Here is a 24,856-nt window from a genome sequence, read left to right as displayed (position 1 = left end):
TTTGTAACCACAAAATCATTCTTTTCCTTATTTACTTGTTTTATCATTACAACTGGACTGCAGCCTTTGGGGAATTGTCTTTTTTATTGAAATGGTACATTGTGACTTCCAAAATATGGCAGTGATTGGGTAAATTGCAGTTTATCAGAAAATAATTTTCCTACCAGAATGTTGCAGAGGCTAGTTGTCCAATTCACTGACAGCTGGTTTGACAGGATTAAGGATTAGCATCTCAGCATGAAGAATACTGATTTTTTTTTGTTTGTTACAGCAGTTGTGCACGTGATTTAATGCACAAAAATTCTTAAGAAAAGTGAAGACTTTGACTGCTTTTGCCCTCAATCTTTTTCACTATTTTTTTTTCCATTGCTTTCAGCGGTGTAGCACTGTTTGATGCCTCTGCAGAAAAGACATGTAAATCAAGTGCTCTTCTTGTATCCTTGTAAATTGCTGTACTATATACTTTTTCTCCCCTGTTTCTCATTCATCAGATAAAAAGAGGTTTTGGAAGAGGATTTCTAAATGTTTGGAAATTTCAATCAATTTACATATCTTTCAGCTATTAAAAGTTTATGTACAAATTGCTGACCTTTCAGTAGCCTAACTGTAATGCACCAGCATTGTATGTACAGAAATCAATATAACAGAGGCTACTTCAATGCAGCGTAGATTTCTCCCTGACTTTCGAATTAATTCTTTGTTCTTCTTGCAATTTCCTTAGTCTTTAACCAAGCATTTTCTTGTATTTCTTTTTTTCTCTGATGTTTGTGAGTATCAGATAGATTGTAGCGTGCCTTCACAACGGAAGCCTTATGCAGTTGATTTTTAATTGGGACTTAAGGTGATGATAATTTTGTAGCTAGATGTGCATGCCTAACTGATGTTCCTTGGTGCAACACATTAAGTGAAATCTTGTCCACATCTTTTCCATATCTTTTTGTTTTGCACAACTTGGACATTAGCAGAAACAATAATAACATCCAGGCAAGAAGGACACACACACTGAATTAATAGATAATATGATAATTTTAGGTAAGAAAATACTGCTTAGCAGAGCTAATAATATTTTTTACAGCAAGACTGTTTCTGCCCACTTGCATGGTAAGTGTCGAGTCACAGCCTGAACCACTGATTGAGCACCTGGGGAAAGGACTGTAAGCCCTGGGAGCACAGGTGAAGGCAATTCAGCTGTGTGATCGAAGGGGTGGAGCCTGGCTGCACTCTTAAACCTCATTTAAGGGCTGGCTGTTACTGGGTAAGGTTCTCTGGAGATTTCTTCTTTGTGGAGCCTTTTTGTGGAGATCGGTGAGCACTTTTTCCTTGAAACACTGTTCCATCCCCACTGGTCCCCTTGCTGTTACACTCCTGTATTACCCTTCCTCTGCACTAATCTTTCTGATTTTAACACCCCTGTTCTTCTTCTCAGAGTTTTGTATAAAAAAAATAATAATAATAATAATTCATTTTTGTATTTTCTTCTCATCTTTGATTTCTACTGACTTCTTATGCTTTTCTCTGTTAGGCCTGGAATATAGAAAAGAAACCTGTCATATCTGTAATACCATGCCAGAAGACTTGCTCAGGCTAATGAGAGGTTTCTGTGGTAGAGATAATGAAATGACCTGCCTTATCATGTTTTTGCAACTACCTTAACCCTTTCTGCATACACCATGTGGGTAACTGCTTCCAGGCATCTCAACAGTGGGAGCAGCAAGCCCAGCATTATCTAGCTCATCTAGGACTAGTATCCTTCAATCAGTTATTTGAGTATTTTATATTATTATACGTGAAGTGAGTGGTCAGCCCATATAAATGTGTACTCTGAGTAGCAAAACTGTAGCAATGATTATTGCTTTCATAGGCTTGTGATTTTTGTAATTGGATATTTCATCTGAAGTAGGAGAAACCCTAAAGTGTGGGAAGGCTTCCCCCACTGAAGAGGTGGGCGCTGGGGAAAGGAGGAAGGATACTGTAGCTGTTAAACTACAGCTTTTCCTTCTATCCTATCCACTACTATTGTAGCTTTGATTTAATAAAAAATGTATACTTTGAAATAGGGAGGAAAAAAAAAAACAATGATGTTGGTTGCATTTCTCACAACTGACAAGAAAATTTTGGCAGTTGACAGCATGCAGGCATTTTTAATTGATCTCTCAGCACCAGGTGCACAACCTCCAGTTGACAAGCAGAATGGTTGCCAAGATCAGCAGCTGGAAGGTACCTGTGTTACAGTGCTCAAGTGCAGAAACAGATGGAGATGTGTTTTTAGAAATGAGTGCCTCTGAGCCCACTCACTGTGTGCTACTAGCCACCACAGGCATCGTCTGGGTGGTATCTCCCTGTTTGCAAGTCTGGCTACTGCCATTTTCACTGTTTTCTTCTCTGTGGTGCTGTCTTGATTGTCTATTGCCTGTCAAATTCATTCAGGAGTTGAGTTAAGCTCACCTTTCTTAAGGCTCAGGTTCTTGGCGGAATGGGACAGTTCTGAGAGGAAAAACTCATATGTCTGTATTTTGCTATCATCTGACTTTTCTAGAAAGCCCACTCTGTTCATCACTTGCAAAATCCTCATTATAAAGCTTTTAATGCTTGGTGAATATTCTAACACTGCACACGTTCACCAAGTGTAGTTAGAACTGTTATGTGTAAATGCTTCGTTTATAAAAAGAATTCTAGTGATCCTTGCAAATATTTAAAGAAAAAAAAGAAAAAAAAAAAAGCCACCCACAACCTATTATGCTTGGCAACATTATTGAAGTCCTTTCTGGAAATGCAGTGGAAAAGGCCTGCATAGATTTTTATTATGGTATATAAATTTTATCATATAGTATTGTTTTATTATCAGATTCTAACTTAAGAAACTGTTAATAAAGTGGAGTTTTGCATAATGTTAATTCTGGATGCTGCCAAGCCTTGAAAGCAATTATGTGGAGTGCTTTAGATTTTTTCCATTCTACTGATCTCAAAACGCATTCAAAACATTTTAGAGACTGCAGTCATGTTCTGTGCACTTTGCATCATTAATACCTCACTTGTATTTGCTATGTTAAAGTGCCTGACATGAGGAACGGTTGCATTATTTTGGGAGATGGATGGGGAAACTCTTTGACCTTCATGAAATAACTCTGAGATGCTACTGTTAAGCAGCACAAAGTGATGCTGTGTAGCAGTTCAACAAGTAGATGTGGAATGATGTTATTCAGCGTTTCTGCAATTTGAACAGAATGTGCCAGTTTGCTTGAGCTTCTGTTTCATTTTGTATAGCTGTACCATTTTAATTGTCCTAATGGTTTAGTACAACATTCTGGATGTTCATTGGATCTGTAGGTTTGAGAAAGCTTGAATTTAACTATTTATGATCAAATATAATCAAACTTCAACCAATCTTTTGTATTATCTTTTTACATCTTCCTCAGCTAGGAAACCATGGCAAATGCCTGCAGATGAAAGTGTTAATAAATAAATGTTACTCCATTATGCAGTTTAACTGGGATTTGGATTTAATTTTCAGACTTTCAGGGTATAATCCATTTTGAAGGGTAAATACTGCTGTCTATGCATATCCGTACATATTTGTGTCTCTATAAGCATACATATGTCTCAGTACCTTTTCTTGATATTAAGTCTTGTGTTTCTACTGTGATGGTGTAAAATACTTCTCTATGTCTTGTTAGCATGGGCCCAGCACCATTTTAGCTCCAGATGGCATGCTGTCCCACTGGACTGCTCCACAGAGAGGACTCCTCTAAGAGTAAACCCACAAGGCAATGTCTCCCTCTATCCCACAGATGGAGAAAGAGGAGACAAAAAAACATGGTGTGAGGAAGGATTGGCTTATGAGGGAGGCTGTGATACAGGTTTAGTTTTGAACTCAAAAAGGCCTGGTACCTTTTATTTTCCCTTTTAGAAGATGAGGTTGTATTCTTCTCTAGCTTCTGTTCTTTTATGTGCTTGTTTTAAGGGTATTTATAAATCCTTACAGAAGGATGTGCTTGTTTATTTTCTGAGAAACACTCAACTACCTCCCTAGCATCTAGTTGAGCAGTATGACTCACAAGTCCCTGTCCAGGATTTTGCTGTTCCATGACTGCATTATATCTCACTGCCTGGAACTGGAACATTCAAACACATGACTAATGGCCCTAGAATCTTCCGTGCTTTTTAATGTGGCTTCTGCAAGGCCTGTGGCAAATGCTCCATCTGGGATGAAAGGAAACAGGCAACCTGTTATCTCCAGCATCTCCTCAGATAGGGGCTGTGCAATCCTCTGGCAGTTCATTGCTGTGGTTCTGTGAGGCTGATGGGCACTGGGAACATGGGGACATGAGTGGCATTGAGTCAGATCCTCTTCACGAAGCATACAGAAAGGATGCCAGCCCACCACAGGCTCCATTCACATAATCCCCAGCTTTAATTGCTGCAGATGCAGACCTGAATGATGTGGCTTTTTTCCCCACTTTTAATTTCTTTCCAATTTTCAATTTCAATTGAACAATGAGCACTCTAGGAGAAGGTCCAAGTTTCTCATGCCTTTGACACTGGCACAGTAAGTTGGCTTAGGAATTGAGTCCTGTGAAGTGTTCTGAAGGAAGTTTCAGGCTGATGCACTGCCAAAGGAGGACTCACAGTATGTGGGCGTAGTTTTTGTACAGCGTGAGTCAAAACACTACTGTTCAGAAGTAAAGCAGTGATGTTATTACTAGGGACTGTGATAATCATACTTACCTGGTGGTTTGCATCTGAACATTTAAATTTGGATGAAATTTGTGGGGACCCTACCTTGTTGTTAACAGTGTCTTTAAATGTTCGTTTTAAGTCCTTCCCTGAGCCTAGTTCCTATAGCATCAGAGTTTGCACAAAGATATATGGGGTTGAAATAAGTGGTTTGTGTTGTCAGGCACAATCACAGTGCCACCATCTTACTGGCACAAAGTAAGAGTGGCACAGTGATCCCTGCTGCTTATATGTTCCAAAGTCTGCAGTATGCCAGCCAGTTCTTAGTGTTTGTAGGTGTGTGGGAAGGGGCTTCAGAGTTTGAGCCACTTCTAGGGCTATAGGAGGGCCGAAGAGGGAAGTGGATGGTATTTACAGCAGTGGTTGGTCTCTAAGAGCATTCATTCTGCCAGTGGCCTGGAACTTTCCCCAAATTCACCATGTCTCAAAGTGTATAATTAGCTTAAATAAAGTAGATCTGCAACAATTCTGAGCTCAGCTCCAGTGAGTGTCGGAGTCATCCTCTGTCTTCCATATGAGGAATATATGTCCCTGATTCCTAATATGTGTATACACTAGTGTAGACATCTGTCAACTGTGTATTGACTATCTCACAGTATCACATCTGTCAGGCAGATTCAATTGAATGAACACCCTTCCAATTCCAGGATGACTTTCCATGCATGCAAAATGCATCAAAACTCGAGTAAAAGGGGACTTGGTAGTCAGAGAGATGAGCAGAATGAACTAAGGGGAAGGCTTTCAGTTAAATAGTGTTTTCACATTTGCTATTCTAGTGAGTGCAGTTCCATGTGTTTGGAAGTACTTATAAATATCAGGTTGTACAATGTTGGGCAAGGAGAGGATGCTGGAGTGGGACAGTTGGAAACATTTCTCTGTTTATTATCTGTTATTTCCTTCTTTTTGGAGTTCTTTAAAGAAACATAGTTTAATCTTAGAAGCTTCCTTTTAATCATTAAACATTCCATCTTTTTAATGACTGAAGTGCAAGGCGTGGTATTGCGTGCATGTGGGTGTTTTTGCACTGCATAGTTCAGTGTTCTGATAAACCACCATTAATTCACAAGGTCATGCTCAGTCTCCAAAAGCCTTTTCCAGATGGCATGAAAGAGGAAACAGCCTTTGCTACGTCACAGGGAAATGCACTGTAGGAATGAGACCTCTTCCTCTTGACTCAACTTTGAAGATATGGCACTGAATGCTTTAGCAGCTGCATGAGCCATAGTCATCTGAGAATCACTCAGGGACCACAATGTTATCACATGCATTCGATGTGATGGAATGTCTGTGGCATGCTTTTAGTGACCTCAGCCAGCTCCCTGCTGCTCCAGGTGGCCCCTGTGAAGGCCTGTACAGCCTGGTACTCCTCTAGCTTCCAGCAGGTAGGCTCCCTTGTCTCATGCCTTCACTTCTTACCAAGTTAACTTCTGCTTGTACACTGAAAAGAAGGAAACACAGCCCTGAATGCACGATGAGGTGAGAGCTTAAGGTTCAGCTCCTCAGTGGGTTTTTGCCTGCTTCGAACATCTGCCTCCATTCAGCGTTATTGCTTTGGACCTTGAATCCTGCCAGTAGAGCAATTCGTGGCAACAATCTCTGATAAGGAACAACCCAGACCTGCACAAATGGGGAGGCAGTCTCTATTTGCAGCTTCTGCAAGGGAATTTGATTCTTCATTATGTTATGTCACTGGCTAATTTAACTCTGTTGAACTCCAACTGTTTGCACGGGTGCAAAAATAATGTAATGGGAAATAATGATCCTAAGTAGGCTTGTATTCATGCTGATTGACATACCTTCTTTGACTTGGTTTCTGTATGATGAGATAAAAGTGCCACATTTCATTAATTTTTATATTTAATTCATTTACATGGGCAGTAGCAGATTTTCTTTGAACAGTCTAACTCAAATATGGATGTTCTGAAGCTCTTTTGTAAAATTAGATTTATAATCTAAAACTGACAGGTTATTCTGAGTTCAGGAAAAAAAAATTGTGACATCTTGTTGTAATAAGATCATAATATCCTTCCTGGACTAGATAGCAGCTCAGAGTTTGGCACAGGAACTTAATTAAACACTTTCCTGGTGGATCAGTCATGAAAAAGTTGCAGATATTCAGCACAGGCATCTCTTTTGAAGAGGAACTTTTGTCTGGCACATTCTTACTAAGGAACTTCCTCAGAGATGGGAACTGTGGAGCAGAGTGATCTCCTGACAGCATACAGTGCTATGGCTACAGCCTGACCAGAATAAGTGTGAACAGATTTGGGGGACCCTATTTTAGGCTGTTAGTCTTCTGGTGTCAGGTGTAGTATTTCATTATGTTATTTTTAAAGCTCTAGCAGGTGGATTCATACTGCAACATTAAAATCATAATTACAGATGAATTAAAATTGCAATTTTATTTTTAAAATTATAATTACATTTAATACCCAAAAATGGGATGGCAACTTAAAATCATCACCTGAACCACAAGGCTGAACTCCTTTCCTCAATTATACCATTTCCAAATATTCCCTCTTTCCAGAACTCTGTGAAGTTTTATGTCAGAAAAAAATTGCTTCATGACTCTTTAAAAATGATCCAGAGAGTTCAGCAGCGCTTCTGATTTTTGTCTCACCCGAATCACAGTGGGCAGAGTTCTTGTCCAAACCCTTACCCCCGTCCCAATTATCATGGCACAAAGATATTTTCATTAAAATGTCCCCATAACAAAAAGCTCAGATGCATCACACATTCACAAAGGAACAAAGCCATCAGGCAAGCCTTTTGGTGCCCAGCTGAGTTCTCCCTTGCTCTTCTCTGCTCTTTCTTGCCACAGGGCTCTTCCAAAAACCCATGGAGGCTTTTAAAAACAGTGCAATGCCCTCATGTGTTTCCATGTACACCAGGAGAAGTGACCCACCTTCAGCTGTGATTTTTAAGTATGCAAAATGTTGTTAGGTAATTTCAGAGCAAATCTTGCAATCAGTTTAAGTAGCTGTAATAATTTGAGCTATTGAAAGTGTTATGATGCTGCTTGCGTGTCTTGATGAGGTTCAAAGGCTTAAAATAGGAAACCCAAGTGTTTGTTTGTTTGTAGGAGAAAGCATGTGTTGTGCATACGCTGGTGCTTTTATGTTTACAGCTGCAGCCCTGAGTAAATTGCTGTTTCTTGAAGTCTCCCATTCATGGCTGTGGCGGTAGATTACACATTTCCTTTCTGAAGGGCTAATTAATGTCATCCAAATTTTGAACAGTTAATTTCTAGGTAGTCTCGAGGCAGCTGCAATGTCTCTAACCAAGGAAACACTTCTTACTTGCATAAATGGCCCATACACTCTTATGTTTTACCAAGGTAACCTGGGAAACACAGATGTTCAAGATTCAGATGCTATTCTCTTGAATGGGGTTCATCTGCTACCTGCTTAAATCGAGGGGATTATGCTTAATTTGCCAAAATGTGATATTAAATTCAATGATGCAGTAGGTAAAAGCCAGTTATCTTCATATTTTTCTGGTAGAACTGCTCTCTGATGTTCTCACAGTTGGTGCAGGGGGAAAGGAGCCATGTTCTGATGGTGTTCATGTTTTTTTCACTTGCATCTCCATGGCCTTTCCAGGCTAAAGAAGCAGACTCCTAATTAGAGATTTCAGTTGGACATCAGCCATTTTCTTCTGATTCTAAACCTGTGTTTTGGGAAGGAGATTACACAGTCCATTTCCTTTGGCAGATGGTTTGCTTTGGTAAAACAGCTGCATCACTGCAGGACGAAGCAAAGATGAACAGAAATGTGCACTTACTTTGTATTTAGACTGAACATGAAAATTTAAAAGAAAATACCTATTTTTATATGAATCCTATAGCCTTCCATTCTTTATTTACTTCAGCACTCTCCTTTCAACAATGGTGAAGCATCTGCTGCTTCTCTCTTATAGCAGGCCTCAGTATTTTTCTTCCATCTTTCCATCAATATTGCCATGGCATAGACAGGAAACAAGAAAGTAGACCAAGCTGGTAAGGGTCTTTCCTTCCAGCAGTTAGCTTCTCTTCTGTTTTTCCCAGCCTTTCAGCTGAGAGAGATACCTGGATATTGCTTTCCTCTGCTGTCCTGACAAAAATGAGTTGCTGTGATTCCAAGGAAAAGCCTTCCTTGTGTTAGTTATGCATCCACTTTGAATTGTCATCAAGGTTCTTTCTTTTGACTTGAGAGAAAAGCAGTTTTGAAGGTGATCCGATGCATTCTGGAAGAGATAGGAAAATTTGCTCTGAAGTTTTCTGTTACTGAAAGCCATGACTGTCTTAATCTAGAGAATGAGACAGAATGAATGTCCTGCTCAGAGGCAGTATCTTCTGAAGATGGATGTATAACCCTGTTTGGTTCCTTCAGCCCTTCAATGAATCCCAGGGAATGCAGCTTTTTGGGTGAGGTTTGTCCTAGCTGAAACTGAAGGTGTTGATCTCATTAGTGGAAGAATAAACATCACATTAAGAACAATAAAGCAAGGGAATCTCTATGATTTTCAATTCAAGTTTCTCTTGCGCTTGCACCACAACTTTCATCAGTGCAATTAAAATAGGGATTTATTTAAACTCATCAACAAGCATATCACAAAGTCCCTTCAGCACAGCACTCTTACCCTCGCTCTCTCCTCATGCAAAAGCAGCTTTTAGTGATCAAATATTACCACTGTATTTTTCAGTTGTATCAGTACCTGCACTCCCAAAATAAAGCTATTAGAGCTGAGGAATCTGTTGGGCAGTATTTTGTTCTTTTTCAAAACTTTCTGCACCGTATATTAACAACAATTTTAGATGTTACTGCTGTGTTAAAAAGCTAAAACGATATACAGAGTAAGAACTGAATTTCCTGACCGGTATTCATGCAAGTAGATAATTTGAAGCTGAGAAAATACTGCAAAACCGTATGAAAGATGACAATAGGAAGTCTGATAGGCTGCTTCACACAACTGTAGAGATGACTTCATAGTGAAATGCAGAGATTTTGGCAGAGAATATACTAAAAAAAATACAAAAAAAGAGTTAAGTCAATTCAGCAGTCTTCTATTGGATGATACAGGGCTGTGAGAGAGAGAAAAGCAGGCGTGCATTTAAAGTGAAACCTGGGGTATAGAATGCTTATTCAGCCCTCATCTCTCTGGCAACTGTGTGTTAGTCTGTTGTACATAAACTGTGTTGATGGACATTTGGGCTCAGGCTGCCTCAGAGGTGAGGGAGCCTAGAACTTCTTCCTGCAGTCTGCTGTATGAATCTCAACATTTGCTTTCAACTCTACCTTTTTCTCCTAGTAGAGGACGCTGTAGGGATTAGTAGTTATGTTGTAGTCATGAAGGATGTGGTTTAGTGGGTACTGGTGGTAGGTGGATGGTTGGACTTGGATGATCTTGGAGGTCTCTTCCAACCTTGGTGATTCTGTGATTAGCAAGAGATCAGGTGTGCCATTGCTTAGTGAGTAGTTGTGTATATTATTTTTTTTTTTTAAGCTCTGCATTTGGTACCCTATCACATTACTGACTTCTTTGCAGCAGAAGAATGTCTCTTTATGTTGGTCTGCTCCTGACAAAGTAGGGGTAGTTTATTCAGCCCTCTGAGAGGTGTGAATTTGGATACACTACAGGCTGTGAGTTGTGTGCACTGGAATGTCTTGGGTGGATGTTTTTTAAAACCCAGAATAGAGGCAGAGGTAATGAAGTGAGCCGCGAGGTCTCTGAACAGAAACATATGTTCATTTTATGTACTTGTTTTTCAGAATATGGAGAATTAGTGCTTTGTTTTGCATTTCTTCTTGCACTGTGGTATATGCCTTACTGATCATAGGAAGCAGAGCATCCAGAATTCATTAGGTAGCCAGGGAAGGGTATCTGAAATGCAGGTAAGAGGACTGGCATTGATATCAGCTTAGTTTAAAATGTATCTGTCTCACTACTAGAGTATTAATATGATTGGGAAATGCGAGGAACAAATCTGAACTTAATTCTCAGCAAATCCACTTCTATAGGCTGAAATGGATGGGTTTTTTAAGAGTCCAGTCTAAAAGCCCTTTGGTAGGTAGTAGGGATATATAAATGTTGGAGAGACACTGCTTCTAGGCAGAACTGACAGAGCTAGTCATTCATCAGCCAGGTTGTTCTGAACAGCTGTGCAGTGAGAAAGCAAGTTTTAACTGGGATATATGCATCTAACCACTTCATCAATATATTTGTAACTTCTGAAATAACAAAATCGTGGTAATTTGTCTGTGCTCTTCTTGCATTTGCCAAGGATTTGAAGCACGTGGAATTGTTTGGTGTTGAATACTTTGCTTATGAAAAAAAAATGTAGTATTTTCTTGATGTTGGGAACAGGGAGGAGTGGAGACAGGATTTTGCCAAGAACTCAGAAAGGCAATCTGATGTTTTTCCAAGACCAACTCTCTTTAAAAAAAAAATAATAATAATAAATAATAACCTATAGGCACTAGCATTTTTTTTTTTTATGGCATAGCTGGAGATGCCTGTTGTCTCTGACAGAGCATGCTGTACTGCCTCTGTACAGCATCTGTAAAGTGACTTTTTGCCTCCTTCTTAAAGAGAGGTTAACCTCTTTTTCTATTCTAAACAATGAGATTAGCATATTAGCATAATGCAATCTATTAACCTTCATTTTAAAGAATTTGTATTTAAGATCATTTAAAATAAACTAATGTAAGTACTGTGCTCTATTTACGTGCTTCTGGATCAGCCTAGATGCATGGACCTCTAGATTTTAGTATAGTCTCAGAGCAAGGTGTGCTGCCAATACAGCTCTTACAAACAACTTCACTGAAACCTTCTTGCATCAAGAAGTCTATTTGTTAAAAATAAATGCAGTTCTGCCTTCTGAAAAAGATCTCAGTCATACTCTGTCAAGGTTGTGTGCTGGTGGAGTTGAGCATAAGCAAATTAGAAGTAAACCACCTTTCTCAAATGATCCAAAAACCTGAAGGTATGCATCTGTGCCATTAATAAGATACATGGGCACAATTAATGTGACTACCAGTGAAGACCAGGCAATCTGCCCTACTTCTGACACCAGCAGGCTCGAAGGCTCTGGTCAAGGTTCGTGTGATACCCCAGCACACTGCAGGGCTGCATCAGATAGGGTAACAAGGCAGGGGCCTCTCTACCTTCTTCTATGTTTGCAACATGCCCTGATGGCATTGAGCAAAGACAGGCTGTCATTAGGCAAGTTTTTGGTGATGCTCCATCCAACCTTCGCAGCCCTAATTCAGAACCTATTATTTTTGGCATTTGATCACCAGAATGACTGGAGGGATCAACAAAGATAGCGTTTCGTTGTCACTTTAATTCAGAATAAAAATAGTGATTGACAGAAAATGTGGACAAATTGTGCTCACTACAACCCATATTTTAAAAGTGTTTAGGTGCTTAAAGATACAAGCAAGTACTTAGAAGATATTTTCAGAGTAGCAGTATGCTCAACTCCAATTATTTTTAATAAGACATATGTACCTTCTTATTTCAAAGAAGACTGATAGGAACATATGTGAGGTTTTAAGCACAGAAGGACAAATCTGATATGATGTCACTGCTGAAAATGAGACTTCATTATTTAAACATTACAAGACTGCTTTGACATTAAAATGATCTGTGGATTATATGAGTGGTGTTGACCTTTAGGAGGTCGCATAGCATTCATTTTGAGTAGTCAGTCTGGAAAAAAGGATTATTTTCTGGTTGATCAGAAGGATAATTACACATTACAGAGATTGATTGGAGTTCTGTGCCTTTATGTGTGTGAGGGATAGGAAGGGAAATGCATGTTGTATTATTTGAAAGAAAACACCTGAATTTGTTTTGAGAACACAATGAAGAGTACCTCTGGTTAAATGCTATTGTCAGAGGAGCTGTGGGCCTCAGGTTTGAAGACTCTCCCAGTGGCCTGAAGCTAACGCTGAGTGACATGACCCAGTACTTGGGCACCAGAAGAGCCAAGGTTTTACCCTAGCACTTGGCAAAGTCCACAGGTACCCTACTGCTCCTTGTTGGCACAGCATCTCCCCTGGAAGGTATTTGGAGATGTCCCACTGCCAGAGGCTAGAAGAAGAGTTGTCTTAGCATGGCTGGCCATAATGTATGTGCCCAGCCTTGTAAGCTGTGTGTATATCATGACAAATGTGATTGTGTAGTCAATGGGAATAGGCAGGTCATCCACCAGAGTGGGCAGAAAGTTCTGCATGTACCATGGACAGAGGACTGTGAGAAGTCTGCCTGTGCAAATGCATCCACACAGGTGCACTCATCCTTTTCTCTCCCCCAGGAGCTGCCTTGCATATGGTATTTCTGCTACCGCAGGGAGTGGAACAAATGTTGGGCTGTAAATACAAATGTAAATGCTAGACAGAAAGCTGTGCTGTTAACGGTGCCAGTGAACTCTATAGCTTCTCAAAAGCATAAGTAGTTTTACGAATGGTAGATGATAAGCAGTTATGGAAGTGGGGAGAAAGGGTAGTTAAAAGCAAACTGTACTGTAAGTAGGTGAGTGTGAGCATATCTGAATATATTGCATATATATTGCATATCTGCAATCTGAAACAAGCAAAGTTATCACAATTCAGCTAACTAATAACACAAATGGACACAGGGTGTTGATGAAGTTAATGAATGAAATCACAGTTATGATGATAATTATTTATCCAATGAATTATGTTGTTCTGATGTGAGTGAAGCCATCTGCCAGGTTTTCAACCTCAAATCTTTTTTTTTTTCCCCAAAACAGAGAGAAGGAAAGGGACTGAAATATCACCATAGCTAATTACTAATTTGCTACAGATTGCCAAGGATGCAAGATGTGCTCTCAAAGGAATGGTAAAATCCATAAAAACAAAGTTTGTGAGAAGCACTGGATGTGTCCATATAGAGTTTGAGGATTTTATTTTGGTACAAATACCTTTATTCATTTTTTTCTAAAGTCTATTTTCAGTCTGCTTGAAAGAATTTCTGAAGAAGCCAATGCTAAGTATTAGCTGCACAGATTAAAAAACAAAAAAAGAATCAGAACAAGTGTGAATCTTTTTAAATCAAATCATTACAATACTTCATCTCAAAACAGCATTCTTCTGCACTGAGTGGGCACCTTGAAACAGTAACAGGCATCTCTCATTATTATTAAAAAGCTTATTTTTGTATGAAGGAAAATGAGTAATATTAATATATTTTGATTTTTTTGGGGCTTGGCCAGAACATGAAATTCAGGTCTTATGTGCTCTAAACATGTGTATGCAATAGCTGAATTAAACAAAGATGATAATAAAAGGGGGCAGCTTTGAAAAGAAAGGTAGCAAAGTAGATGCTCCTGTTGGTTTAACTGATAACTTTTGTGTTTTGATTCCTTTCTGACATTTACTATGGGCCCACCCTAGCAATTAGCTGTTCCTGGTTTGCTCTCTGTTATTTCACAGGGTCTGTCAGTGTAGCCCTTTGATATGTTATAATGCAGAAAATCATTTTCTAGTCTTTTCAGCTTTCTTTTTGTTTTTGTATAACTGGCTTTTACAAGGGTAAACATTTCCATAACAACAGTCCAGTGCATATTTTTAATGCAGTGAAGTAGATCTTTCATTTCCAAAGCACTTTGGAACAAATCATTGATGAAAGATTGTTTATCTCTCTGTATATGCACACACAAACCCACTACATGCACTATAAAACCACTATATGCAATAATTAATAGTTTTCCCTATAGTTAAAAACAGAATCTCAACATTTGAAAGCCAAATAACATATTGGGAATGAAGTAACTTCAGGCAATATTGCTTGAAGGCACTATGAATGCAGGTAGTACTGGAGGTCACTGCTCTGGTATGCACTCACTATTCCAAACCAGCACTAGGTGTGTTAGAATGCACAGTTTATAAGGCCCAGCATTTGCATGTTTACCGAAATGCATCCTTCCCAAAGATAGAAATCTCTTCTGCTTGGCAAATTGGAGCACAATGCTGTGTAGGTAAAAGATCTGTGATGTCTAAAATTAGATAGATGATTGTGGGCTCAACTCTATATGCTAAAGACAGGATCTGGCAGTGGCTTTTGAAGTGTGGAGGCTGACTTCTGTCTAATGCTGCTGCTCTGACTATCCCTAGCATTCATCCAAAGATAATGCAAACCCAGTATCCTTCTGCTGTGAGAGCAGGAGGTTAACTTCTGTGGCCCTGGGGTGAATGATGTTTATGGCGCTCCTCAATGTTGAGATTTGATCTAGTCCTTATGGAATGGGGAGGGAGGTTTTTGAATGTAGTCCACCATGGTAGGCAGATATTTCTAGCAACTTCCTCTAGAAAATGATTGAGTTCCATCTGAAAATCTGTCTCTTGTGTTCTGCTGGAAAAGTAGTTGCACCGTCCAAACATATTGATGGTTATAATTCTCTTTTTCCACATTCTGCTTACTTATGGCCATTTTGTATCTTTTTGCTCTTATTCCTATTTCATTTTTCATTCAAAATTTCTTCTTTCTGGTGGAGAGTTATGCATGTCTTTCCTCTAGTGAGATTACTGAAAGTAATCTTATTCCCTCACAGATGCGCCCTATAACCTTCAACTGCTTGAAATCAGGTGTGATTTTCTATATAAAGTACAACCAATAGGCAATGTAATAAATGAGAAGAACAAAAATATTGGGCAGCTCAGTACAAGAAAAGATATATGGTACCATAATGACCTAGCTGATTAGTTCTTCAGTTTCTGGCAAAAAGATTTTGAATTTGGCCAGACTTCTGAGTGGATTCCTCTTTTCCATTGTCTCTCTCCTCTATCCTTGTATTGTGGAGTGGTCTCAGAACTCATGAACCATGCTGTTTTAAGAGGAAAATGAAGTTGGAAGATGTGCTCTAGTGCAGCACTTCAGCCGCAAATGGCCATCCACACTGGGAGGCCAGAGTGTATTTAGTCTGAAAATAAAAACACAGCATGGTCTGGAAACTGGGTCCTCAGCACAAAGTGTTTCATCCTGCAGGTCTGCCCCTGTGGTACACGTGGTTTGCTGTTGTGGACATGAAGTTTTCCTTTGCCCTTACAGTACCTTTGCATCCACTTGTCACACTTGCTTGTCTACAGAGTGTTTATCCTACATCTAGAAAAACAGAAAGAGCTACCCAGGAAAGACCAGTTTGTTCCTCCTGTGTATGAATGTGGTCTCGCAGAGGGACCTTGCTGGTAGTCAAGATTAGGAATCAGCAATGCATTTACCTCCTTCAGACAGATTCAATTGAGTGGTATCCCTTGGTTACCTCCTGACTCATACCAATCTGCATATAAAAAAGATTATTGTATTAGGAAACTCTATGTGGAGATAGGTAGATTAGCATTTAAAGACCTGAGTTAATATGACAGATTTAGACCCTGTATTTCCACATATTGACTTTTATTTCCTTGGTTCCCAAAGATTTCTGCTTTTAAATCTTGCTTATTAACCCATAAATGCTCTCTTTTAGCATAAAGATTACCGTGCAAACTGGTTATCTGCCTTTACTTAGGTACAGCTACCAGAGCCTGGAGTAGAAATGAATAAACTTTTTTTATGATAACTCAACTTATTCAGAGTAAATTTTGGTTCTAATCCCTTTTGTTTGAAAAAGTATAGAACAAGGCTCATCTTTGATATTCAGTACTAAACCTGGCAGGAAGAGTCACAGTCAGAGGTCAACAAAGGTGACTGTTCAAGCTGTTGCTTTAGATTCATGTACTTGAGGCATTCTGACTTGAGAAGGAAGGGCTACATTCTGGAAGGGTATTTGAAAGATAGATTATCTATTAGATTATCACTAGTAGCACATGAATTAGACTAATGGAAGCTGTGGTCTGTGCCACTAGCACTGCATGTTTATCAGATTGCTTTTCCTGTTCGATCTGGTATCCTGTGCTGCAATGGGCATAAGGTTCTTTACTATGAGAGCGGTGAGGTGCTGGAGCAGGCTGCCCAGATAGGTTGTGGATGCCCCATCCCTGGAGGTCTTCAAGACCAGATTGGATGGGGCCCTGGGCAGCCTGGGCTAGTATTAAATGGGCAGGTTGGTGGCCCTGCCTGTGGCGCGGCATGTGCATGATGTCCTGGGGATCAGGCCCAGCCAGCACAGGTTCATGAAAGGCAGGTTGTGCTTGACCAACCGCATCTCCTTCTACGACTGGGTGACCTGTCTGGTAGATGAGGGACGGGCTGTTGATGTAGTCTACCTAGACTTCAGCAAAGCCTTTGACACGGTCTCTCACCGTATTCTTCTGGGGAAACTGGCTGCCCATGGCCTGGACAGGCCTACCCTTCTTTGGGTAAAGAACTGGCTATAGGGCTGTGCCCAGTGGGTCATGGTGAATGGATTCAAGTCTGGCTGGTGTCCTGCTTCAAGTGGTGTCCCCCAGGGGTCAGTACTGGGGCCCATCTTGTTTAATATCTTTATTGATGATCTAGATGAGGGGATTGAGTGCACCCTCAGTAAGTTTGCAGGTAACACCAAGCTGGATTGCTGGGCTGAGGTGAATGGGATGAGGTTCAACAAGGCCAAGTGCCGGGTCCTGCACTTTGGGCAGCTGGGGGAGCTGAGGTTGTTCAGTCTGGAGAAGAGGAGGCTCAGGGGAGACCTCACTGCACTCTACAACTGCCTGAAAGGGAGGTTGTGATGAGGAGGGGTTTGGCCTCTTCTCAGAGGCAACGAACAGGACCCAAGGAAATGGCCACAAGTTGTACCAGAGGAGGTTTAGGTTGGACATCAGGAAGAACTTTTTCTCTCAGAGAGTGGTCAGACACTAGAATGGCTGCCCAGGGAGGTGGTGGAGTCGCCATCCCTGGCAGTGTTCAAGAGGAATCTGGATGAGGAGCTGCAAGATCTGGTTTAGTGCTTGTGGTGGCAATGGTGATGAGAGGACGGTTGGACTAGGTGATCTTACAGGTTGTTTCCAACCTTGTGATTCTATGATTCTGTGACAGGCTGCCCAGAGGCTGTGCAGTCTCCTCCTTGAAGATCTTAAAGGCTGTCTGGACATGGTCATGGGCAAGCAGCTCTGGATTGTCTTCCTTGGGGATCTCCAGAGGCACCTTCCAACCTCACCTGCTCTGTCGTTTTGTGATTTTTTTTTTTTTTTTTTTTTTTTTTTTTTGAGGCAGAATTTACATGTGGATCTGAGATCTTGATTCATGACCGGGAGCTGTAGTAATGGTTTCTGGTGTTAATACAACAGTATGTACAAGCCTGAAGCAATAGCAAATTATATTTTGCTCAATCTAATGTCATTACTGAACAAATGCCATCACTTCCAAAGAAAATGAGTCCCAAATGTAGTACGTTGTTAGCTGGCTGCTAACCCAATCCTTCTTTCTTTCCTTTTATTTAATTCATGGACTTAATTATGAGAAGAGAATGAGTGGTTATGGAGAATACGAGCAAGGAAGTGTATTACCTCCATGTATCTCTTTTCATGTAACTCCTGCAAATGTAATTCATCCTTGTGTGAAGAGAATACGCGCTGGATAATCTTATAGCTGCCTGAAAAGTATCTTGGTTGTTGTTATTGCCCAGGGTAACTTCACAGATAACTTTTAGGTGTATACAATTCTGTTATCAGATAGACAATGTTGTGTTTGGCATGTTGAATCTTAGCAGGCTTTACTTCAATGTTAAGGGCACTGTATAGGATGAGATCTCATTTTCTTCCTATGTTCATAGTGGGGCTTACAGTAAATTTTTCAAGTGGTCTCCTCAAAGTGAAGCTTAAAAAATAGCAACTCTTAACAATGAGAGAGTTTAATCAGTAATCTCTGAGAAACTACTTCATTCCACAAATGAATTATATGAAGCTTATATCCTGTCTTGGGTGAATGACTTCACCTTCTGTAAATCCTAAAGTGTTTCTGAACATGGATGTGAATGTGAATGGACCAAATGCCATGCAGACAGTATTTTAACTTGGCTGGTGTTTTGCTGCTTGACTTCATTCACATCAGTGGTACTATGCATACTGGAGAAAAAGATGGGAGACTTATATTCTGACTTGACTTTGCAGCCTTGTTGGATGTGGATTTGCTAGAGAAGTTACATGCCTTCCCATGGACTACCTTCAAGTTGTTGCATTTCCTTCTGGTTGGCATGCTCAGGTCTGCCAAAGCGCTTCTCAGTCACGCTGTCAAACACAACTGCACAGCAAGGGCAGTGCTGTTGGCATCAAGCTTTGGAAGGATCTCACCCAGTCAGCTACCAAGCGTGCAGAGCATCAGCACTCACTGCTAAGGGAAAGACAAAGTGAAAAGGAAATATTGTACGTGTTGTAGAGTCCTCTCTTCACTCTCTCCGATTTCATGGAAACTGGGCAGATTGCTCCAAAGTTACTTACCTTTTGTTTGATCCTTATCTGGCTGGGAATAGCTTCACAGGAGCTGCACAGCGTTGTTCAAGCTGAGACCAGCATGCTTTTCCCACTGTGCAGTTCTGGTTTCAACTAACTTTCTTTCCTGTATGCTTTTTGGTGCAGGTTTTATTAATTTGGAAACAAGTCCACGAGAAGTTTCTCTTTTATTCTGTTTAAAGCCTCTTTTTCTGCTACTATTATCATGTCAGAGACAGTTTAAAGGACAGCTTATTTTCTTGCCTGCAGAATGCGCTGATAGATATTTCTTCCTTAGATGCTGCTAGGAATTCCCTGAGAAAAGCAGGAAGCAGGAGTTGGGTGGGAAGAAAGAACATGTCAAAAACAGCATCTGCAGCAGAGCCTGACTGACTGTAGGGATTCAGCTGGTTCCAGACTCAGGTTAGAGACCTTGAGTGGGAAAAACCTGCTCTTTCACCCAGCTACAGTTGCTTTGATAAGTGGCTGATCTGTTAATGACATATATTTTCTTTTGATCCTATGATTCTTTCTAATTAGAAAAACTAATTATGACATCAGAACAATGGAGATCATTGGACAAATTTAAATTTTTGAGAGGAAATCAGCTAACTGGTCTTTGATTCCTCTCAAGCCTTTTAAAGCATTCATCTGTTTCACCACTTACCAAGCGTGATTACTTAATACCAAGGCTATATGTTTTCTAGGAGTGCATCATCCTGCAGACTTTGTAGAAAGCTTTTCTTTGTGGAAAAACTCACGTGCAGCATTCAGAGAGGAATGCTTCCTTTTATTCATATTATATGCAAACAGACAATGTTCATGGAGCTGCCATTCTTGTTGACCCTACCTGTGTTTCAACAAGTGCTGTAACTACAGCTTGCTGGAAGCTGGAGGAGCACAGTGATTGAATATTGTTCTGTGCTTGCCACTCTCAGGAGACTATGAGTCCAGGCAGAACTGAAGGCCACTCTTAAACATTATTAACTGATAGAAGATTACACATCCATACAAATTTTACTAAATTAGTGGTTCTACCATTCAGAGAGTAAATTTGCTTGCATCCTGTCATTAGGGTGACATTTTAAGAAGACCCACTCTCATAGAACTTCTTGGAGAGCTTCTTGAACTGTGTAAAAGGGAGAAACTACAGCAGACTTGATCACACTAGGTTTGCTTTTCTATTCAGTTGGGTCACCATCTCAGTGAACAGCAACTACCCCATGCTTTGTGGTCACTTACAAAGCATTACCTTCTGATTACATAGGACTTAGCATTTACAGAAGTTTCCATGGAGTCCTTGTCATTTATCAAATCCCAAACAAATTACTTCACAGAATGTTCCATTTAAAGACTTCACAGTAGGTGATTTCTTAACTAAATTGAACTGTCTCTAAGTCTACTTCTTATGTAAGCACACCTGAAAATGTTAATTCTTTATAATTTGTCTATCTGTCTTTCTAGTGATTAGCTTGACTCGGTTTTAACCAGCCAAGGAAGGGGCTACACAGGGCGGCGGAGCTGAGAACTTCTGCTTCAGCTCATTCTGCAACAACATAAACCACAAAATCATACGACTTAATTCAAAGAAGATACTTGTTCTATTACAGACAGCTTTCAGGTAGCTCAGGCTGAGAAGAGGAAACAGAAGTATTTGTTTTCCTCCAGGTTCCTTGAGCTGGCATCCAAATTTCATCTGTGGAAAGCTTTCCTTTCTCCCTTATCATTGTACAATGGCTTCTGAGATGTGAAAGAGTTGCTTTTATTTTTTTCAGTACTTCCAATATTTATTTCATCTGGTTGATATTTGGTTGGACCCAGAGCCTTGAATATGACTTCAGTTTGTGTTTGCCTTTTCAGTGTTTTGCAAATAAACCTGTGCATTTGTTTTTAACATAGCTATTTTAAGAAAGCTTGTCATATGCTGCTTAGAGGAACACATGGCCCTGCTGTGTAAATCATCTTGCAAAAATGTCCTAGCAAATGCATTTATGGCAGCAATATTCATGGAGGAGCGCTGTGCCAAAGACCTGAAGCCATCTGAACTGTGGGCAGGAACAGAGACGTCCCCAGGGGAGGCCACCAAGGGCAGAAAGGGCTACTCATGCCCTTGGAGGCCTAGCACCACCTCTAATATTAGCAGCCCTCCCATAGCAATGAATAGTTTGGTATTTATGCGTGTATGTGGGTAACATACAGGAAGTAAACAAAGCTGAAAATTGATAGAGAAGTTGGGTACTATTAATACTTTCCCCAGATCTAATTAATGCATTGTAGGATGATAGCACATGATAATCTCTCCTTGGAGACTGCTCTTGGCAGGAATAGATGCATGTAGCCATAGCCTGTGTGTGTGAGACGGGACAGGATGAAATAATAGTGATGGGCTGCTTATGCGTGATGATATTTGTAATCCTTTGCCTCAATGTGTAAGCCCTTATTTTGAATTTAGCACATCAGTCGCGTTAAAAATGTACTGTGCTTCTTCTCCCCATGCCTTGCTGTTCAAACACTGACTCAGAACAATCCAAAAGTATGCTTAAAGAGCTTTGGCATACGGAGATGGCATGAGGAAAGCCGGGGTGTGAATGGAATCAAACTTGGTGAGGAATGTGGAAAATAACAAGGGATTCTACGTGCACATTGGTCAGAAGAGACAGGCCATAGGGACTGTACCCCCACTGATAAACAACAAGGCATGGAGAAGGCAAGGGTACTTAAAAAAATTATTTGCCTTAGTCTTCACTGGCAGTCAGGATTCCCGTGTTTATTGCATCCTTGAATCTCTAGACAGGGGCTGGGGGAGCAAGATCCCCCATCACTGTAAGAAAAGTGCAATTTTGAGACTACTTGATGAGGCTGAATGTATACAAGTCTGTGGGGATGGACAACATGTACCCTAGGGTCCTGAAGGAACTGGCTGATTAGTTACTGAGTCAGTACTTAAAGGCCTTTCAGTATTTAAGGTGAGATTTGAAACAGGAGGGCAACTGACTTTTTACAGTCTGGTAGTGATGGGACTAGGGGGAATGGTTTTAAACTAAAAGAGGGGAGATTTAGGTTAGGTATTGGGAAGAAACTTTTTACTCAAAGGGTTGTAAAGCACAGGAACAGGCTACACTGAGAATAGTTTATTTCTCATCTGGGGCCAGAACAAGAACAGGCATATGCAATGAAACTACAGAGCCATATTATGATTCAGACTAAGAGTCACATTTTAGTTGAGTGGGGGATGTTAGCTGATTATTTCTTCTTCTGACTTTTTGTTTATTCCTTTTCACACTGGTTTGCAGCCAGGCATGGAAGAAGAATTGCTCAAACAGCAGAAAAGTCTGCATTATGTTACCTCCAACAGAAACACCACATTTCTGGCAAGTGAGTAAATGCATACAATATTTTTAGACCATTTTTTCTGCCTTAAGAAGCACAGATGTGTTTGAAGAAATATCCAAATTATTTGAGACACAGCTGAATTCCAACTCTGAAACTCCTGAAATTTCACAGTGATGAAATGAAGCAAGAGGAGGAGGTGCCTGAGAAACAAGATGTTCTAGTTGATCTCAGCTGTCAGTGCAGTGGGCCAGCGGGAGTGGATCTGTACAGCAAAACAGTTGATCCTGAAGACCTTACATTCGTGATACGCTATTTCAGGAGGATGTTCAGTTTGTGCTCTCTGAGACTGCTCAGCTATATGAACCAGGTAACGGGGTGTGACTGGGAGGTACACTTCAGAAGGACACTCTTGAACTAAAGTGCTAACATAGAAGTGCCTGTAATCCTTCCAGTTCATCCTGGACTTGTAGTAAGTAGATTAGTGGGCTTCTCCATAAACCTGAAAGAAATACAGAGATCTCATGTTTACTTCTTATCACAGCTCTGGCAAAGGTGACTTTTTCCCAAGCTAAATGTGCAGCATTGGTTCAAGTAGTGTATTTTCTTGTAAGGGCATTAGTGACAGGATGAGGGGAAATGGCTTTAAACTGGAAGAGGATAGATCTAGACTAAATATTATGAAGAAATACCTTACTGTGAGGGTGGTGAGACACTGGAACAGGTTGTCCAGTGAGGTTGTGGATGCCTCCTCTCTGGAAGCATTCAAGGCCAGACTGGATGGGGCTTTGAGCAAAGGTGTCCCTGCCTATAGCAGGGGGTTTGGAACTATCTGAAAGATCCCTTCCAACCCAAACCTTCCTGTGATTCTATGATTTAACTGGTGGTAAAAACCACTGCACATGCTGGGGTTTGTGAAAAGGCTGTTTTAATGCACTCTAGCAGCCCACACAGAAAAGTTGCTTGAAAGCAAATTTGCTTTTCTTTTTTTTTTTCTTTTTTTTTTTTTTTTTTTTGGAGTATCATTATGGGCATATGAAAATAGAAGGAATATCTCAAGATACCCAGGGAAGATCATCTGCATTGAATGCAATTTGCTTGAGGAAAAAAATACAGCTTATGTTTTCAGTAACTGAAAACCTCTGCCATGAGGTTACTGAGAGGGTATGCGACACTGTGATCAAGAAGCAAATGGATCAGATTTAATTGGGTTTACCTGTAGGGCAGATGCAAAAGCTCAAGTACTTACTAGCATTCCTTATTGAAGTTATTCAATAAAATCCATCTGTTTTTTGTTGTGCTTTTTCTCTTTTTTTTGGTATTTTTTTCAACTGAAGGTGAGCAAGTGTGAAGTATGGCTTCCTGAACGTGTAAGAGATGAGCTTGCCAGAGTTTTGAACATGATTGCAGAAGTTGTTTCTTGTGTATTGTAGCCTGAGTTAAGGAAGGAAGCTGAAGGCAACGTCTGGGAATTAAGAATGTGAAATTCGTTCCCTATTTGCAGTTCAGTGGGGTTTTGGAAATTTCATCAGTAAAGACAGATGTAGCTTGGGTCATTGAACAAGACATTATAAAGGCTTATCAGGACAACTGTGCAAACTTCCAGTCTTCTCTCTTGAAAGATGAACTCAGACTGGGACAGTCATAGAAGTATGATGGGAGTAACAGAGATCCTAATCTTGTAAGAGAGATTAAAAAAGCATGGTTTGGTTACTCAAATCAAGTACTGACTTCATGGAATTTTATGGCTTGAAATACTCAAGAAATCTCCCTTCTCATTCAGAACAATAGATTCACTTAAAAGTGGAATGACCAGAGTGACACACAAAGGAAAAAAAAAGTTAAACCATGAGGAAATATTCCCTAGAAATTAGATTCCTAGCTATCAGAGCTGCAAGGTCCTGGACCAGCCTTCTAATGGCAGTGGGGGCAAAAAGCATGTCTAAGGCAGATAAAATTTCATTAGGAATAGTATGGCTTTCTGCCTGAAAGAGGAGTGGACATGGATTAATAACACTTCAAGATGTCCCTTCAATTTTTGTGCTATGACACTGAGCTGCTGGAACACATTAAAAAAAAAAAAATTGCAACTTGTGTAGAAGTGAATATTTTTATAAATGAATAACTTTGGATTATTCCTCAGGATGATGTTGTAAAAATATCATCAACATAAAGCATAGAGGCAGTGTTGTATTCTTTATTGATAGAAGTACATTTTCCAATATAGAGGCCAAATAACAATTATGTTTTTGCATGTGCTTTAGATTGGGATATATTTCATTCATTTTCACTTGCCTGGAATTTTGCTTGAAGTATATACATCTTGTAGCAATGTTATCTGTGCCTGCAAGCAGGAGGTCTAAATATTATAGCAGCGTGGATGAGGTAATGAAGGCGTGAAATTGGTGAGCAGGCAGATAAAAGATTAACAACCAGGATTTTGT

The 24,856-nt window shown here is 40.1% G+C and overlaps 1 protein-coding gene across 3 annotated transcripts in view; it reads left to right on the top strand.

Moving 5' to 3' along the window:
• The first annotated feature begins 1,250 nt into the window (after positions 1-1,250).
• The window catches only part of NPSR1 (neuropeptide S receptor 1), a 108,786-nt gene continuing 85,180 nt past the window's right edge, over positions 1,251-24,856 (top strand). For 2 of the 3 annotated variants that reach the window (XR_007378067.1, XR_007378068.1), the window contains exons 1-3: positions 1,251-1,305; positions 22,376-22,457; positions 22,587-22,782. The gene's annotated coding sequence lies outside the window, so the exon portion shown is untranslated. Of the gene's footprint in view, positions 1,306-19,380; positions 19,506-20,546; positions 20,704-22,375; positions 22,458-22,586; positions 22,783-24,856 lie in introns of all 3 variants that reach the window. The other variant, XM_048950798.1, reaches the window with a different exon arrangement.

The sequence above is a fragment of the Lagopus muta genome, chromosome 7, assembly GCF_023343835.1.
Source record: "Lagopus muta isolate bLagMut1 chromosome 7, bLagMut1 primary, whole genome shotgun sequence".
NCBI classification, from domain to species: domain Eukaryota; kingdom Metazoa; phylum Chordata; class Aves; order Galliformes; family Phasianidae; genus Lagopus; species Lagopus muta.
Note: the sequence above shows the minus strand (reverse complement) of the source record. Positions and strands in the feature narration are given on the sequence as shown.